Genomic DNA, 19,047 nt, shown 5'->3' with positions numbered 1-19,047 from the left:
TAAAGAATCACGAATCACACCTGGTTCAGAGTACACAAATTGATCCAGGGCTTTTAGCTCCGTGGTTGGAAAAAATTCCCGCCACAGGTGCTTCTTCCCGCTGTTTGTCCCATCGTTTCCTGCTGCTCGGTTGCTGTCAGGAGACCCAAGAGCTAAGAGGACCCATCCGCATCCAGAGGGTGCGTCTAATGATTCCATCACAAGTCACACCTACTCTAGCACCCTGACCACGAGGGCAGCCTCATGGCCGCGGCTCCCGGAGCCTGTGGTCCTTCCACAATCATTAGCACCACAACTCTCCCTTCCCTCCCCGGGAAAGGCTGAACTTAAAAGGAGGTTCTTCTGTGGTGTGGCGCGCTCTGTGACTCACTACTGCCTCCTTGTGGACACTTGTCTTCAGCAGCGTCTCCGGGCCTGGCCAGGACTTCATTATTGAGAACTTATAAATTAAGTCCCCAAGACTCTGGGATTCCTCGGATACTCAGAGCACAGCAGACAGACAGACAAAGTCCAAGTTTACTTGCAGCCTTTAGCCACCCTTCCTGCCCCATGCCTTCACTGTGTGGCGGAGCCTTTCTTTGTACCTGACAAACCCACCTCCAGGAAAGAGACGGGTACAAGGGCGAATTTCCCGAGTTCAATCCACGGCATGCACGGCCACTGACGTGGACAGTAATGTTCCATTTCAGAACGTTTAGGGCTGGAGAGGTGGCTCAGCAGTTAGTGGCACATGCTGTTCTCACAAAGGACTTGAGCTCTGTTCCCAGTTCACCAACATCTGTAACACCAGTTCCAGGCAGGTCTGATTGATGCCTATGGCGCCTTCTGGCACCTGCACTCCAGGGCACATACCCGCCTCGCCCCCCATAGACACATGATTAAAAATAAAATGCACCTCAAAAAAGTCTTGCCACAAAGAATTCCAGGTGGCGGAGCTCCCAATTCCACCACGAGTATGGCAAATGTCATCACATCACATTGCTCTTATAAATGTATTAACTATTATTTGTCAATTAAAAATAGATCAGAATCAGAAATATATCTCAGCAGGTAAAAGTGCTTGCTGTCAGCTCTTGGGAGTGGTCCTCTGACTTCCACGTGGGCTCTGTGGCACGCCGCTCCAGCCCACAAATTAGGTAAAATGTAATAAAATTTTAAAAATAAAAATGTTTTTAGTAAGAGAAGTGGTCTATGACTACCCACTTTCTGTGCCTTCAAATATGCATGCTGCCTATTGGGGAGGAATTTCTTCTTTCAGCATCAGCCTTGACTGTGGCCAATACAGATAACTATCTGTCAGCAGCAGACCTCAGAGCACACGGTAGAGCATCTCTTCCAGGGAGGCGCTGCAATTTTGAGGACCTTTCTTTGTTGAGATCACACCTCACTTGGCTGTGATCCTATCCCAGCAACCTCTCCCACCCAGCCTGCCACCTGCTTACCGGGATCCGTGGATTTAATTTCAGGTACTTTCCAAAAAGCGACAGAAGGTACTCCTAGGTCCCCCAGGCTGTCTGTCCCCACCCCCAGGTGAACAATTGTCCTCCAGGCTGTCCGGCCCCCTCCCCCATGTGTGCAGTTGAGCATGGAAACTGGGAGAGGATAACTACATTCTTCTGTCCAAGAGAAAGTCATTCATTCATTCATCAGCTAGTTTTTCTTTTCCTTTCTTTCTTCCTTCCTTCCTTCTCCCCTCCCACCCCCAGACAGGGTTTTTCTGTGACTTTGGAGGCTGTCCTGGAACTAGCTCTTGTAGACTAGGCTGGTCTTGAACTCACAGTGAACTCACAGCGATCCTCCTGTCTCTGCCTCCTGGGTGCTGGGACTAAAGGCATGTGCCACCACCGCCTGGCCAACTAGTTTTTCTTTAAGATGAAACTCAAAGTATGTCAAATTGGACTGGACTATGGTTTGACTAATTGAATTCTGGCATATTTATTATTTATCCATACATAAATGGTGTTCATTCATCTCTTTCTTTCTTTCTTTTTTCTTTCTTTTCTTTTCTTTCTTTCCTTCTTTTTTTTTTTTTTTTCTTTTGGTTTTTAGAGGCAGGGTTTCTCTGTATTGCTTTGGAGCCTGTCCTGGAACTCACTCTGTAGATCAGGCTGGCCTTGAACTCACAGAGATCCATATGCTGCTGCCTCCCGAGTGCTGGGATTAAAGGCTTGAGCCACCAATGTCCGGCTCTTTCTTTCTTTCACTAATTCTTTCATTCCAATGCAGTAAGGGCATGGAAACCCTAAGGAGAAGCCCAGAGCTTGGTGGTAAGCTGTTTTGACCATATACTTCTCCCCATTCTTCGGTCTCCTGGCCATGTTGTTTCCATGTTCATAGTTCCCTTGTTTTCCTTACACAGTTTTGCTGCATCTAATTGGTTTCCTAAAATGCCTGTTTTACTTTAGTTGCTTTTTAAAAATTGTTTTGTGATAGGGTCTCACTATATAGCTCTAATGGTCCTGGAACTTACTATGCAGACCAGGCTGGGCTCGACCTCACAGAGATCCACCTGCCTCTGCCTCCTGAGTGCTAGGATTAAAGGCATGTGCCACCACCACCCTGCTAAAATTTTTATTTTTATTTATGTGTTTCTGGAGAGGGGTCCAGGCCTGGCACAAGTGAGTGCAAGTGTCCTCCGCATCCAGAAGGGAGCGTTTGATGAGGATGTTGGCACCCAACCTGTTTTCCAGAGTAGTAAGTACACACTCTTAATTGATTGGCACTTCCTTTTCTATTTTAAAACAGGGTCTCATACTGTAGCCCAGGCTGACCTCAAACCCATTACAATCCTCTGGACTTCCCAGTGCTGGGATTATGGATACCTGCTAAGATGCTTGGCCTAGTTGGTGTTTTGACTCACAATCACTCATGGTGTCTTGTTTGGCACATTGCTGCTCTGAGAGCTGCTTGTCAAGTGAAGACACCACACGTGTTCATCCAGTCTCCTGTCCAAGGACACATGGTGGCTGCTGGTTTTGTTTCTTGCAACTGTGAACTTTCACACACATGCTTCTTGTTGCCCGTGTGTGAGATATCCTTTGTTTCCGCATCTGAGACTCCTTTATTCAAAGCCAGCTGCAAGTGCTGCCGCCGTCTGGTAAGAATGAGGAACAGCAGGCTGGGGAGGTGGCTCAGCAGATAAGACCCCTTGCTACTGACAGAAGACCAGAGTTCAGTTCCTAGTGCCTATGCTGGGCGGCTCGCAACCACCTGTAACTCCAGGCTCCTGAACTCACATGCATATACCACCCTTCACATACATGTATACATACACGTACTCAAAAACACAATAAATTGGGCCTGGAGAAATGCTTGGTCAATTATGAGTGCTTATAACTCGTGCAGAGGACTTGGGTTCAGTTCCCAGCATTTCCAGCAGGCAGCTCACAACCCGCCTGCAGTTCCAGGAGATCTGATGCCATCTTCTGGCCTCTGCGGGCACCTGCGTGCCTGGACTGCACATAAACTTATACAGACACTTCCACACAAATAAAAATGGGAAAAAATGAAATAAATCTTTTTTTTTTTAAATGGTAGCAATAGCCCTCGCCTTGTGGGACTCTGAAGAGTGAGGAGGAGAAACATGGAGCATGTGGTAAGTACTCAGCTCGGCCCTCCCTTCATTTTTCCTTATTATCAGTTTGCAGATGCTATCACTATTGTGCTAGGAATTGTACTGAGCTGCTAGGACTTCCATGTGGATTAAATCAGATAAACCAGGGACTGGCAGGATGGTTCAGTGGGTAAAGATGCTAACCTCTAAGACTTGAGTTGAATTCAATCTCTGAGACTGCTAGGGAGGAAGGAGAAAACAGAGTCCCACAAGTTCTTCTCTGATGCACACATGTGTGCCTTGACATGCATGCTCCCACACGTGTACATACACCCACACACACACACACAGAGACAGAGAGGAAATGAGATAGCCATGTATCTTTCGCTGTCACACACACACACACATGCTGTCATACACACACATATGCTGCCATACACACACATGCTGTCATACACACACATGCTTTCACACACACACATATGCTGCCATACACACACACATGCTGTCATACACACACATGCTGTCACACACACATGCTGTCATACACACACATGCTGTCACACACATGCTGTCATACACACACATGCTGTCATACACACACATGCTGTCATACACACACATGCTTTCACACACACATGCTGTCACACACACACATGCTGTCATACACACATGCTGTCACACACACATGCTGTCATACACACACATGCTGTCATACACACATGCTGTCATACACACACGTTGAATACATGCATGCTGTCATACACACACATGCTGTAATAATGCATGCTGTCATACACACACATGCTGTAATACATACACGCTGTCATACACACACATGATGTCATACATGATGCGTAGGTGACCTCAGAGGAAGAATATCTATTTACATGTTGCATCAGCTACTTTACTCGAGGATGTGACAAATACATGAGAAGAGACTGAGGAGGAACAGTTTATCACAGCTTACAGTTTGGGGGCACACAGTCCCTCAAGGAGAGGAAGCCATGGACACAGGAGTATGAGGCAGCTGGAGAGGAAGCTTGGGGCAGCTGCTCACCTGCTGTTTGCTGCGGCCATGTTTCCTGCCATGATGGCCTATTATCCCCAAACAAACCCTTCTGCAGGTTGCCTTGCTTAGAGTGTTTTATCACACCTATAGAACAGCAACCAATACACTCAAGACTGGGTTTGAATCCAGTCTTTTCTAGCTGTGAGACTTTGGCCGTGTTACTGACCTCTGTGTCTTAGTGACCTCATGTGTAGAATAATCACATTACTAATGTACATCTGCCAGGGTTGTTGCAAGGGCAGTGAGTGGTAATATTATATGTCTGTCCTAGTTGGCAGTCATTGTCAAGAGTCATCCGATAGTGGAGTCTCAACTGAGAAATTGCCGTTGGGACTTCCTTGACTGTTCACTTGAGAAGAGCATTGTCCACGTAGGCTGCACATTTCCTGCTCAGGTAGTCCTTAGATAAGTATTTGGGCTTCTTTTATGTGGCAGCTTGACACAAGCTAGAGGAAGGAGCCTCAGCTGAGGAGATGCCTCCATGAGATCCAGCTGTAAGGCATTTTCTCATTAGTGATCAATGAGGGAGGGCCAAGACCAATGAGGGCCAGGCTATCCCTAGGCTGGTGGTCCTGGATTCTATAAGAAAGTAGACTGAGCAAGCCATAAAGATTAATAAACCGCACCCCTCACAGCTTCTGCATCAGCTCCTGCCCCCAGGTTCCCGCCCTGCTTGAGTTCCTGTTCTGACTTCCTTTAGTGATGAACAGTGATGTGGAAGTCTTTTCTTTCCAACTTGCTTTTTGGCCATGGTGTTTCTGTCAGAGTAATAGAAACCCTGCCTAAGACAATAAACATGAGCCTATGACTGAGCCGGGAAGCAGTCTTCCTCCATGGTCCCTGCCTCGGGCTTCTGCCTTGAGTTCTTGCTCTGGCCTCACTCAGAGATGCCCTGTGACATGAAATTGTAAGCCGATGAACTCTTCCCTACCCTAACTTTCTTTTGATCATGGTGTTTGTCACAACAATGGAATGAATGTCAGACAATGACTTAATAAAAAGGCTCAGAATAGTTTCCTGTGCTGAGAAAATGAAATGTAGATGCCAACCATCTCTTTGATGGTTGCTGTCACGGTCATTGTTATCATCACCATCACCATATATCATCATCGTCAACATTATCATACCATAAATTCTGCTTGCATGATTCCTTGGATGGTGATTTAATAATGGTACGAATGGGCTTTGCTCCCTAACTATGTTGAGGGAAAACATGAACAGTAAAATAAAAACAGGGAATCCACTGCCACTTATCCATTATAATTTCACAGTAATAGAAGCCTGATCTGGGCATGTGATTTGGAATGTAAAGGCCACATTTCCCAGCCTCCCTTTCGGTGAGGTGTGGTCACATGACTAAGTTCTGGTGGCCCATGGGAATTGTGTCAGAAGTCAAACCCTTAAAGAGACAGGAACAAGTCCTCTCTTTAACTTCCACCTGGGTGGAACACAAGGTTGGCTATGGAAGCTAGAGCAGCCATCTTGCCTTGAGATGGAAACCACATACTGGAGGGTATGGTCATGGGCAAGAAGAATCCTTGAATGCTGGAGGAAAGAAGAACACTTTTAGTTTTCTTTTGTGCTTGGGATCAAACCCTCAACCTTGCGCCTTGTCAAACATGCTACCACTGGTTTATTCAGTGAGCAAACCCAGGGCCTGGATGCAGCAGGCCAGCAAGCTGCCATTGAACTACACCCCCCAGATAAAGTGAGAATTCTTCTATCTCATGCACGGCACAGTTAAATTGTCTTTTAGTACTAAATAATGTAACTGTTTTGTGTATGAAGATTAAGTTTTCTCCCAGGTGGCCTAAAAAAAGCAGAGGAATAAGGAAGGGCGGGTGAAAAGTCCCGTGTTGGTGCTACAAAGAGAAAAACTCGGGAAAAATCAGGGATGGTGCCACATGGCTGCAAACTCAGCCTTCTGGTCATAGAGACAGGAGGGTCTAGGGTGCAAGGCCAATCTTGATATGTAGTGAGTCTGAGGCCAGTCTGGGCTATAAGAGAGAGACCCTGCTGCAAACAAACAATGCTCATCACATATATGGACTACAACACATAATGTATATATTTTTTTAATTATGTGTACATGTGCGTGTGCTTGTGCACCTTCACGCCATATCCTGTGGAGGTCAGAAGAACACATCAGACTCCCTGAAGCTGGAGTGACAGGCAGTTGTGAGCTGCCTGACATAAGAGCTGGTACTTGAACCTCAGGTCCTCTGCAAGAGTAGTTTGTGCTTTTAACCACAGAGCCATCCCTCTAGACCAAGAACTCCCTACTGTTTTGTTCCAGGTGGCTCCATTATCTCCACACAGTTCTGACCGTAGAGCGACTGGAACTTCAGAAGAGAGATTGTTCTGGGGTCTTACCTTGGCGTCCCCTGAGCTCCCCACTCCTGTTATCTCTGTGAACGAATTCAGGGAAGATACACATGTGTATTACAATGTAAAGTGGACTGCTCCCTGGTATGTGAGTAGATGAACGACAAAGGGGCCATCACTTCAACCTATATCTTTAGGTAGTTTTGATACTATTTTTAAAGTCCCTTGCGTAGACTGTTGTCCAAGGAGTGCTTTTGAAATCAGGTAATAGACATGACCATTGTGATGGACTCTTCTGGGAGGGGGCTGAGGTATGTCTTTACCAGAAAGCCTCGGCTGTGTAGTAATCTCACAGCCTTCCATGCAGCTCAAGATGCTACATACCCAGCTAGGACCAGAGGTAGGACTCAGGTCCCAGCCTTTAGACCAGGACCCAGAAGAGTGTTTTTGTTTTTCCCTCCAGACTTTACATGCTGCTGGTACCGAGGGAGGAAGTCCATCTTCAGTGACCTTCAAGCTTGCTAATATTTAACTAGTTATCTAACAGAATGGAGGGGGAGCCATGGGTGGACCAGAGGATGACAGGGGAAGAAAGGAAGAGATAAAGGAGGGAAACATAGTTACCTTCAAGCTAATGCTTCGAAGTGGAAAGTTTTTTATTCAGAGATGATGTTTCTTTACACCTGATATTTTAGAAGTGGGAGCAAATAGAAAGTCTTGTTTCACCTGCCCTAAAAATTAGGCATGGATGGGCAGGGAGGGGGGAAAAGTGTCCTCTACAGGCAGAAGGTGATAAAGGACAGAGCCTGTGATAGTCAGGTGAGTTCCAGTAACATAGACACATCCAACCATAAAGGAGGTGAGGCCATCAGGCAGGGGATGTGGCTGAATATAGGACAATTTAGTTTAAAGACAAACCCAGTGGACAGAGCTGTAGCCCTGTGTATTTCCCATTTCCTGGGCCCCAGGGCTGGGCCATGGCTGCATTTTAGTGCCGTTCTATCAGGGTGACTTTGTAACATCGTAGACTGCCAGGTAATGAGCGGCTGGCTGTGAGACACACTAAATAAAGCCTGCCCAGAATAGTCTCCCTGAGCTTCACACTGTCTGTTCCTCTAAGGTACCCCATCATTTCACGACCTCATTGCCACCCTGCAGTTTCCAAGTTGTATGAGGCACAGGGAAGTGGTGGTTGAGACTCCACAGGGCAGGACAGAGAGTAGCAGACTGCCCTTTGTGGTTGCATGCAATTGCTGTTTGCTTCAAAATAAATGTTGGAGCCTGAAAACATAGCTGGGTTGAGCTCTGCTTCCCTCAGAGCTGGAGGGCGGTGTAGAACGGAGGTGGGTACCTGTGTATGGGAGGAAGACCCTAGGTCTGTGGGCATGAGTTCCCATATTGTGTTATCACTGCCCGATGGATTATACTCTCATGGGCCCTCCACTCTGTGGACCACAGAAGAGGTCACAGAGAGAACGGGAAATGGATCCAGGGAGATGACTCAGTGCATAAAATGCTTGCCTTGCAAATGTGAGGGTTGGAGTTCAGACTCTTAGTACTCATGTAAAACCAGAGTGGGCATGGCAGCCCACTTGTACCCCAGCACTAGAGAGGTGGGGGACAGGTGGATCTGGGGGAAGCTACCTAGCTAGACTGGGGGATCAACACACTTCGAGATCATGGAGAGACCGTTAATCTCCTTTTCTATTGCAGTGATAAAATAACTTGAAAAAAAGAGTGACTTAAGGGAGAAAGGGTTTATTTCAGCTCATAGCTCCTGGCCCGTCATAGCAGGGAAGTCACAGCAGCAGCTACTTGAAGGAGTTGGCCATATCATATCCATCAGCAGCAAGAGATCACTGAACATATGCTTGCTTGTACTCAGCGAGATTTCTCCACTTTTCTGTAGTCTAGGGTCACCTGCCTAAAGAATGGTACCACACATAGTGGACAATCCCTCTCCCCTCGATGAACATAACAAGATAATCTCCAATAGAAATGTCCATAGGCCATCCTGATCTAGACAATCTCTCAAGACACTCTTGCCGGGGGGGGGGGGGGGGGCTCTAGATTATGTCAAGTTGACAAAGCTAACCATCACAACTTGTCTCAGGAAATAAAGTGGAGAGTGGTCTCCGAATGTGTATACTAGAGGCACATGTGTATGACATGTATGGCACGTGTGCGAATACCACATACATGTACACATACAAAAAGAGAGACTGGATTGTAGGGGGTGGGGGAACCCTGAGTGAGTGAAGTCCTCAGCGAATGTGTGAGCATAGCCATGACAAAGACTTGAGTGCACAGGCCCACGGGAAACTGGCAAAGTTGTTCCCTCTATGGGCCAGGCGCAAAGCTAGCAAAGCCTTATCCTGTCCAAGTGTGAGTGTTTACAGATGATTGGTCAGCGTGTACCAAACTGCAGCCAGAGACCTCCTGGCAAGACTGGTTAGCCCCTTACTCTGTGCTGGGGGTCTGGTGCCACTTTGCCAGAGTGACCACGCCCCCTCCTGACTGCAGTGTCCCTGAATGTGGGTCTGTGACTGTCTGTCCTGTCTTCATTCCCTCACCCCAGTCAGAGTTCCAGGACTCACGCCAAGAGTGTCATGGTAGTAAAGGAGGGTGTGACCTTGAGTCGGGTCAGATCGGTGTGAATTACGGCAAGAAGAATGAGCTGTTATCAGTAGAAACTGCTTCTCGCCTTTGCATATTTGTACACATGAGCGTTTGATGCGGTTTGACTGACTCATGGGTGGGCTGCGTGCGAAGGCCTTGGTGTCGCGGTGCGGCAGTGGAGGGAAATGTCCCCTGTCTCTCCTGCTTCACCTCTCACCACCTGCTCGCCCTTCCTGCAGTTGCTTTTACCTGGCCTCCACTCCACCCCACCCCCCCAAGACAGCTTTGAACAGATCTTTGATGGTTCACACCACTGGACCCCAGGGCCTCCTTTGCATATCTTCCCGGGCCTCCTCCCTTAGCCTCTAGACTTCTTGGCTCCTGTGGTTGTGGATGTCTGGCTCTCAGCTTGTTCTGATCGCTTCCTCTTTCCTTACAGGGTGCCTTGTTTTCATTCTTTACATTTTATTTCCCCCCAGAATTTAGCCTTCTCTCCCCCCAATTTTCTTTCCGTATGTTCACTCTCTGGTTTCAGCCACTTTCAACCTCCCCCGCCCCCCTCCCCCAGTGCTTAGGATCAGCCACTGCTTTTAGTTTCGGTGTCCTCCAGCTATGCAGCCCTCCTGGGATGACTGATTGTCAAACCAATTTCTGCTCTTCTCAGAATTTCATTTTTCTTTGAGTTGAGACTCAGGAAGGGAGGGCTCTCTCAGAGACACAGAAATCTGGGCCATGTCAAGTGATTATATTTTTATCCCTTGGAGGAGGCTGTATGAAGTGGGGGAGAGAAAACAGCCCCAGGACACAAGTCGGAGAGACTCTGGGATGGGCTGGAGGGGTGGCTCAGCAGTTAAAGGCTAGGCTCACAATGGAAAATCCAAGAGAGGCCCTGGGTGTGTGTGTGTGGGGGGGGGTCGGTCTATTGATTGGTTCCCATCGTCCCCAAGCTTCAGCTGTATCCTTGGATGGTCTTTGATGAAGGATGGGTAACAATCTAGCGTTCTTCATTATGTGTGTTCTAGGTGGGTCTATGATGCCTGCAAACAAAACAGTCCTGGCCAGGATGGGCTCTAAGGGAATAGATGTCCCACCCAGGCTTCCTGTCATAAGCTGCTGGACAAGGGTACTAGGGACCAACCTGGGGTCATTGTAGGACAGTCTCTACTCTTCACAGCTGAGCCATCTATCTCTCTTAGCCTCTGTATGTGAAAATTTTTTTCTTTTCTTTTTTTGTTGGGGGTGCTGGTGTTTCAAGACAGGGTATCTCTACACAGCTTTGGCTGTCCTGGAGCTCACTCTGTAGACCAGGGAGGTCTCCAATTCACAGAGATCCTCTGCCTCCTGAATACTGGGGTTAAAGGAGTGTGTCAACCTCCCCCCGCCCCTGCATGTGAAGATTTTTAACTGCATGGTTTATTTGAAACTTTTTAACAGGTACCTCTACCTATAGCCTGAATATCCACTCAAGGGAATAGACTTCCTGGGTGTGGGGACCCCCCAGAGCAAAGTTAGCGTCTTAACAGCCATCTTTCCTACTTCTCTCTTAGACACTAACATACTGGCAATTTTCCCTTCCCCTATGACTGCTCTCCTGATAAAGAGTCCCAGCTGCAGGCTTATCGTGTAGCACGTTATCTTACAGCAGAACACCTGCATCCTGCTTGGAAGGACGTTCTGCCTCCCTCACATCCTCCCTCTGGCCCATTCCCTCATTTCTCCACTACTTAAGCCCTGTGGTTGTATTCATTAAATGAGACTTGGTCAGGACACTGTCTTGCCTCCATCTCTCGAGTCCCTTATCCCTCACTTTCACTCCCTCCCTCGGGGTCCCTGTCGACTGACCCTGTGGGCCGGGGCACCTGGGGAATAATGGTCACAGCTGGCCACAGGCTGGAGCCGAGTTCCCAGCCCTCATTCTTAAAAGCTTCCCCTCCTTCTCCTCTCCCTTCTCTTTTGTTCATTCTCCTACTCTTCTGCCCTCCTCTCCCCGCCCCCTCTTCTGTTTCTGAGACAGGCTGAACATGAGTACAACTGACAACCAGGAAAGAATCTAGAAAATGAGAGCAAAAATAAGTTAGTGTCCACCCGGCAGGAAGTGGCAGTCTATTGCTTAGGTAACACAGACAGCAATAGAATGCAAAGCAGGACAGCACACCCCGCACAGGCGAACTTTGTCAGTAATCCTTATTGTGACTTTTTCTGTCTTTGCTGAGCAATGTTCAGAACGAGCATTCCTTTTCCCCCCTGAAACCCAGATGCTATCACACAGTTGCCCTGACCTCTTATCCATCAACATTGATCCCAAATCCACTCATATTCTTTCTTTCCTCCATTTCTCTCTCTAAATGGTGAACCTGTTTTCCAAGTAGAAGCAGAAGCAGGAATTGCTACTTCTACCTAAAATACACAAAATGACGAGGCTGATAAAACACACCCTGTTCTGTCTGGCAGGGCAGCATCCGGTGATTAACTGTGATTGATGGTGATGTCTCTCAGGGCTGAAAGAAGGAAACATCTCTGGAGATAAGAGGGAAAGAGAAAAGCAAGCAATTTTGTAAATAAGAATGTTCTAGAAGGCTTGTGTACAACCCAGCCAGTCTGGTGGAATCCCAGCACTGAGGCTTGCTGTCTCCGCCTTGTCTTTCTATCTGAACATTTTATCCAGAGGATAAGGCATGGTTCTCCCTGCTGTGAGGAAGGGTTGGGGGTGATCAGTGGACAAAGCTCCACTGTGTGTCTAGTTTGCTTTCCCCCTCCCTGTGATAAACACCATGGCTGAAAGCAATTGATGAGGACAGGCTTTATTTCCATTTACACTTTCAGGTCACAGGGCATTACTGAGGGTAGTCAGGGCAGCAACTGAAGCAGAAACATGGGCCAATGCTGCTTAATGGCTCTGCCAGCTTCTATAGTTCAGGACCATCTGCCAAGGGGTGGAGCATCTTACATCAGTCAACAATCACAGCAATGTTCCACAGGTGTGGCTTCGAGCCAGTCTGCTCTGGGCAGTCCCTCAACCGAGGCTCTTCTTCCTGCGTGACTCTTAGCTGTGTCGAGTTGGCAGTAAAAGCTAACCAGGAGGCAGAGGCAAGCCTGGTTTACACAGTGCAGTGGTCCAGGCTATCTAGGCCCATGTAGTGAGATCCTTTCTCAAAAAAGAAAACAAACAAAACGAAAACCGAATTAGACACTGTGCATGAGGACCAGAGTTCAGATCCCTAGGAGCCACACACAGACAGGGTGAACCCCCAGACTAGCCTGCAATCCCAGGGCTCAGGAGGTGACACCCAGGATTGCTGGGGAAAGCTAACTAGAGGGACTCACTGAGTCACCAAGCTCCAGGTTCAGGGAGAGACTCTGCTTCAGGAAATAAAGTGGAGCACCGTGGAGGAAGGCACGGGGCATCAGCCTGTGGCCTTCACACAAATGCACATACACTGTCTACACACAGGCATTCATACTCATTCAGACACACAGAGAGAGGAAGAGGAAGAAGAGGAAGACGAAGAGGAAGGCCGAGGATGAGAACTCTTGCATGCCTGGCTTAGCAGTTTTTAACCAGAGAGAAAACTGGAAGGGGGAATGGGCGTGTGTGTGTGTGTGTGTGTGTGTGTGTGTGTGTGTGTGTGTGTGTGTGTGTGTGTGTATGCGCATGCAGGAATGTGGAGGCCAGAAGACAACCGTGGATGTGGTTTCTTGGGCACGGTCCACCTTGGTTTTTGAGACAGGGTCTCTCCTTGGCACTTGGGACTCACTGCTTAGGCTAGGCTTGCTGGCCAGGGAGCCCAAGGGACCCTCCTGCCTTTGCCTCCTTGGCACTGCATTTCCAAGTGTGTACCACCATGCCTGCCTTTTTATGTGCCTGTTGAGGATCAAATTCAGGCCGGCATGTTCACACAGCAAACGCTTGGCCAACGGCGCCATCTCTCCAGTCACAGAAACGGTCGCTTCCCCATCTAATTGACTTGTGTCTTGGTTGGCTACCAGCTAAACATGTCTGAATCTAATCCTGGGCTTTTTACAGTCCCGTTGATCATGGTGTAACTTTGCTTATAGATTTGGTGATTAATATGCTGTGCCCTCTAGTGATTCTAAACCGTCCCGAGTTGCTCTGTGGCCGGGGCTTATTGTTAGTTTAAACCTTTCTGCTTGACTGAGCCCCCTGACCCCAATCTCTCTTCTTCACCACATGAGGTCACACCGAAACTTCTGTGGGAGTGAAACTGCAGGCTGGGCCTGGAAGAGATTGTGCAATGAAGTGTTGGCCAGTTTCTGACAGTGATTACGGTGTAGCTCATTGAGATTCCCAAATACCAAACTGCTTTCTGTTGTTCTACTGACCCATAACTAGCGGGCTGTGAGTGGCACAACCCCGAATTCGGGGTGCTTACAGAAAGGTGAGGGGTGGGAGTGTCTGCTCGTCAGCCCTCATGGACCTCCTTCGGCCACAGATGCTGTGAGCAAACTGGCCCAAGGTGTGGGGTTTGGAGGGGGAGGGGCTGGTGCTAGACACCCACTGGTTCTCTCTACACCAAGGTTTTCTCCTGTGCGAAAGGGGGATAGTAATCGGCCCTTCTTCCAAGGTGACAGTGGACATGGAATGAAATGATAGATACAGCAGCGGTCTCGCAGAAAACAGGGCCCTTATTACAGTTATAGGACCATCATTGTTACTGCTATTTGGGATCTGAGACAAGGTCTCGCTATGTAGCCTGACTGGCCTGGAACTTAATACATAGACCAGACTGGCCTCAAATTCACAGAGATCCACCTGCCTCTGCTTCCCAAGGGATGGGATTAAAGGTGTGGGCCACCACTGCCATTCTTGAGACAGGGTCTTGTTGCTAGCCCAGGCCGGCCTTAATCCAAGATCTCCCTGCCTCTATCTCCCCGGGGCTGGAACAGGCATGCACCATCACACCTGGCTGTGTATATATGGTGTGCATATCTGTTTTGTTTGTGTGCTGAATTCTCATGTGCTTTCTGTCTCTGTATGTATGCTGCCCGCATCTGTGGTTTAAAATAACTTATTACTTTTATCTGTTTATGTAGCAGGGCAAGTATATATCTCACAGTGTGTGTAGGGCAGGGCATAATTTTTGAGATTCTGTTCTCTCCTTCCACCATGTGGGTCCTGGGGATGAACTCGGGTCATCAGTCTTGGTGACAGGCTTCTTTACCCAGAGTCATTTGAGCCTTTTCTGTATCTCTTACTTATTGTGTTTGGGTTCCTGTACCCTGTGGTCTGCGTTAGTTACTTTTTCTCACTGCTGTGGTACAGTGTCGGACAGAAGTGACTTAAGAAAGGAGGGAAAGGTTTGTTTTGGGCTCACAGTTTGAGAAGATTCGGTTCACTGTGGCTGGAAGCATGGATGGAAGGTGTGGGCAACCATATTGTATCCAGAATCAGGACGCAGAAGATGCTGGTGCTTGGTTCACTGGCTCCTTTATTTGGTCTGGTACGCGAGGTCTTGGGGTGACGCTGGCCACATCCCAAGTAGATCTTCCTTCTTCAGTTAAATTGCTTGGACTACTCTCACAGACACAGCTAAGGGTGTGTCTCCTAGGTGACTCTGAATCCCTTTGACAATAAAGGTGGACAACCTCACTGGGTGCAGATGTGACCATGTCTTGGGCATCTGTTACATATATTCATGTCATCTCTGTCATGTTTTGAATTGGGATATCAGATGTGTGTGCCTGTTGGATGAATATGTTCTGGCTTTAGTTCTGCGTGCACTGGTGTGCTGGATCTGCACGTCTATCCACACACGTGTTACACAGTACACTGAATGTGCATGTTTGAGTGTGGATGTTCACTGGTGTAGTGCAAGGTGAATTGCAGGAAGGTGGGCTTGGGGGCCGGAGACCAGAGCCTTGGGTGTTCTGAAGACTGGGCCCCCTCAGCCTTAGCTCATGCAGAAATCAGAGGGTCAGCTTTGCCACTTTTTGCTGGACTCCTCTGGAGCAAGTCAGGCAGTGGTGACAGGGATGGGCTTATCAACAATGGCTTGGTAGAAGTGAAGGCTGGAAAGGATCCAAACGCAGCACCATCTAGAAGTTTTCTCCTGGTGGAGCAGGGTCATGGCGCATCAGCAACATGGGAGCATCTTATGCATCATCAGGCTAGGTCAAACCAGGTCCCTGACTGGGAACATGCATGTTGCACGAGAAACGGCAGTGGTCCCCAGGAGCTGAAGAGCAGCGGTTTTTTTTAACCCCCTTTTAAATTTTTTGTTTTGCTTTTAAATAAACCTGCACCCGTGTGTGTGTGTGTGTGTGTGTGTGTGTGTGTGTGTTGTGTGTGTGTGTGTACTCTCGTGCACGCACACACACACACATACGAATGCACACACACGTGCACATGTTTTCAGGCAAATGTCTGTTATAGTGCACATAGGAAGTCAGAGGACAACCTGAAGGAGGACTTGGTTCTTTCTTCCCATCATGTGTGCCCTGGGGAATCTAATTCAGATTGTCAGATTTAGTGGCAGCTTCCTTTACCCACTGACCCAGAGATGAGAAGGTTTCTTCTACGTGTCCACGCTGGCTCTCAAGCTCCTCTGGGCATGTAGTTCAGCTTTGTCTCCTTCTGACCCTCCAGTCCCAGCTGGTCCTGCCTCTCCTCTGGTCCCCTCTGCTCTTGTCACATGTTGGCTGTATGTGTCTCTGCCTGTTGCATGCAAGTCCCCTGGGGCTGGGGGCTGCCGTGCCCGTCTTTGTAGCACCCCATAAGCGGTGCTGAGCCTTCCTTAATATCTACTCCACAAGCAACAGCTAATCTGTGGCCCAGTTGGGCATGCTCTAAGGTCCCATGCGCTGTGTGCATTTCTGTGTCACCTCTTGCTACAGAGCTCAAAGTCCAGCCTCAAGCTACTTCATCCGCAAGCGAGAGGGATATAAAAAGACACACTAAATCGGTTCTGCTTCTGACATGCTCCACTCCATTGGCCTCCAGTGAGATATCAATGAACTCTGGCAGCAGAAGAAAGCTTTCTTAGCCAAAGAACCTCAATGGACCTTTATAGGAGAAATTTACAGAAAACAGCCCCAAAATAGATTTCAGACTGGAAAGCAGTTTAAAAAAAAAAAAAAAAAAAAAAAAAAAAGCCCAGGAAAGCTAAAAATGAAATAAATAAAAGCTTGAAAGTGATAGCTTTTGAAGTCATTCTATCCCAGGGCTTGTATGCATTGAGCAAATGGTCCATAGGGTTCCTGGAAGAGAATGTCAGCTGTCAGAGGCACAGGGCTTGGAGAAGTTTGGCATGCTGTGGTCTGTGGTGTCCTCTGGAGTCCTGGCGTAGACAGGGTGACTCTGAGCCTGCCTGGGTGTAGATGCCATCTTTGACATAGAGGTGTTTCTTTCAGCATCCTTTCCACATGGGAGATCCTTTTTGTTTTTTAAGTTTAAAGATTTATGCATACATTATGTACACAGTATTCCTTCTGCATGTATGCCTGCAGGCCAGAAGAGGTCACCAGATCTCTATAGATGGCACTGGGAATTGAACTCGGGACCTCTGGAAGAGCAGCCAATGCTCTTAACCCCTGAGCCACCTCCCCAGCCCTGCAGGGAACTCTATTGATGGCTCCATTTCAGGTCAGCCATTCCTGCTGGCATTGCCTACAGTGGAGATGAGGTCACAGGGGACATGGAAGATAAAGGAGAGCAAAGAGCAAGTCACTTCCCTGTCCTCATGTCCCTATAGGCCCTGAGTCTGCACCCCCCCACCCGGTTTGTAATATTTCTGAAGTGCCCCTGCTCAGGCCTGCTCTGTGTTGTGAACCCCATCCCATGAGGCTATGGTGCCCTGCTTCGGCCCCGGCTGAGCTCCTGTTAGGGAGGTAAAGGCTTCCTGCTGCTGTCATTAGTTAGTTCTGGTTTTTGTTTGTTTGTTTTTCCATTGCTTGCTGATTTTCCTTAAGTTTTCCTCCACTATGCATCTGGGTGTGCTGTCTGTCGGTCTGCCTGTCTGTCTGCTGGCAGGGTACTCATTGACACCTACATTTCCCCTCACCTTTGTGCCCACGGTGGCATTCCAATGGATATATTCATTAACAGTCAGTAGTGATGTGTGCCACACAGCCCTTGTCAGCAATACATTGTCAAGATTTGCTAGTGGAGGTGGAAGGATGGCTCAGTGGTTAAGAGCACACACTGCTGTTGCAGAGGGCCTGAGTTCAATTCCCAGTGGCTTTGTTGGGTGACTCACAACTGACTCTGGGGGATCACCGCCCTCTTCTGGCCTATTCGGGAACTGCGTGCGTGCATGGGGCTGGGGTGGGAGAAGCAGCCAGCAGAGGCAGATGACGCCAAGAGTGAGGGCAAGAGTCAGGCTGGGCAGGAGAGGCTGCATCGCCTCACAGGGGCTGCCAGCCCTCAGGGACAGCCATGTCTACCACACCAGACACAGTCAGGACTTACTGAGGGGGCCAGCTGTGACAACAGTTGTTGCCAGAGAACAGCACGATCTCCGTTGTGTACGCGCATGTATCTGTGGACACGTGTGTGTATACCAAACACACACAAGTAAGTGCTCATTCCCACAGGGACACATGTCTCACACACACAGAAACATGCACATGTATATGTACATAGGTTAAGTCTCTCCCTCTCTCTCTGTTTCATGCACGCTCGCACACACACACCTTTTAAGAAGAGAAAGGAATTACAGTTGCGTGTCAAGTTTGCCATCCTGACTGCAGATAATTCAGCTTGCCCCATGCACTGAGAGCTCTTTCAAAGGAAAGCGTGGCTTGTCTGTTTTGGGGAAGCTGTGGGCCTCTCTTTAGAAACCGGGAGGCCGGTGTGGATTACTATGAGCTTCAAAGCCACAATGTTTCTGTTGTTTTCCTGCCTCTAGTTCTCCTTTTTCTGAGAAGCTGTAGTTTTCACTCCTGAGAAACAACAACCCCAGCGCAGAGGAGTAAATCAGACCATCTCCCTGCAGCTGCCAGGAGCCCTTAGCCCCAGCCCTGTGTTCCCAGACGGGGTGGAGAGGCAGGGCTTGTTCTGGTGCTGGGTTCCTGGAGGAAGGCCTGGCCTGGTGTGATAGGGAGAGTGTGTATGTGTGTGGCTGTGGCTGCTCTAGGGAGTGAGAGGATGAGAGAGCGCAGGTTCAGGCCCCAGCTTTAGGTGGGCAGGGGATCTCTGCTTATCAAAGACCCCAAGAAAGCCACCCAGCCAGGCTGGTTGTCCAGAGGTCCAGGGACAATACAAGTGTGTTGGGGGAGCTCTTCAGAGCAAGACTGTGCCTTCAGCTCCAAACACACAGCAAGTCCGGCACTTTGTGGGGCCGCTGACTTCCAGATAATCCCAGCAGCTCTCAGTGCAGATGGGAAGGCAGAGCTGACCGATGAACTCTCCAGGAAAGGGCAGGCAATGTAAGTAGCAGGAGGCTGGCAACTGGGAAGCCAGTGCAGGCTTGCCCCATGGGAGTTCTTCAGACACCCATGTCTGGGCTTTTAGTGTTTCCTG

The sequence above is a fragment of the Phodopus roborovskii genome, unplaced genomic scaffold (assembly GCF_943737965.1).
Source record: "Phodopus roborovskii unplaced genomic scaffold, PHOROB, whole genome shotgun sequence".
NCBI lineage: Eukaryota > Metazoa > Chordata > Mammalia > Rodentia > Cricetidae > Phodopus > Phodopus roborovskii.
Note: the sequence above shows the minus strand (reverse complement) of the source record.